Source organism: Impatiens glandulifera, chromosome 1, assembly GCF_907164915.1.
Source record: "Impatiens glandulifera chromosome 1, dImpGla2.1, whole genome shotgun sequence".
Taxonomy (NCBI): Eukaryota; Viridiplantae; Streptophyta; class Magnoliopsida; order Ericales; family Balsaminaceae; genus Impatiens; species Impatiens glandulifera.
Window position 1 is genome coordinate 129,198,476 of NC_061862.1, and position 1,023 is coordinate 129,199,498.

The 1,023-nt window shown below is 28.0% G+C and overlaps 1 non-coding gene across 1 annotated transcript; it reads left to right on the forward strand.

The window, feature by feature from the left end:
* The first annotated feature begins 213 nt into the window (after positions 1-213).
* LOC124922966 lies at positions 214-374 on the forward strand. The gene has a single exon (XR_007098010.1). It is a non-coding gene; the product is annotated as a U1 spliceosomal RNA (small nuclear RNA).
* Positions 375-1,023: the final 649 nt, after the last annotated feature.

Consider the following 1,023-nt stretch of genomic DNA (forward strand, 5'->3'; position numbering starts at 1 on the left):
ATGACAATAATCTCTGTCTCCTCAAAAGCTTCTGAACCACCAAATTGAAGAACCAGCAGCAACGTCATAGCTTTTTCTCCCTTCTTCTAATCTCGTGATGGAGATGTGAGAAACAAGAAGCATTATTACGGTATTTTGTTCCCACATCGAGAGATAAAAGAACTGTTCGTAATGCACCGTAATATAAATTAATGGGCCTGGCTAGAGAATTACTTACTTACCTGGACGGGGTCTTTGGGCGATCAAGAAGGTTCATGGCCTAGGTCAGTGACTTTCATTGCACATAGAAAGGGTGCTTACTTAAGATCAGCCCATTGTGGTTGAATCTACGTCATAATTTGTTGCTTAGGGGGCCTGCGTTCGCGCGGCCCATACCATTCTTTAAGTTCTTAAAGTTTCTCTCTTTTAATAATGTTAAAATATTTCTAAAATATATTAGTTTTACCTATTATTGAAAATACATTTTTATGTTTAATTTATATATTAAATTAAACACAATAATTTTCATAACAATTTAATATGTTGTTACATTTAAAGGAAATTAAATATTTTTTACTCAATCTTCTAAAATATAATAGAGGTTCATTAAAAATATTAATTCTGGAAATTATTACAAAATTATATCAATGTAATTTTCTATTTATTCTTTATTCAATCAATTTAGATTAGAAGTAATATAATAATGAGTTTGTATATTTTATGAGTTAGAAATATATTTTTTATACTTTTATTGCAATTTTTAACTTTAATATCTAGTATTTACTTAATGGTGGTTCTCAATGCAACTAGAGGATCCAATTACCTTCATTTGCTAGACTAAGGCACACATCATGGATTGGCTGAGGGAAACTAGAAGAGTTATAAGTATATCTAGGTAATTAAGTCAATTAAGTATTTATTAATCTTGTTTAATTTTGAAGAATAACAACTCATATAAAAATGAATTACAATCAGTTTTAATTTATAATTTTATGTACAAATTTTTTTTTAAAATAAACCATTAATAAGTATATTTTTTTAAAG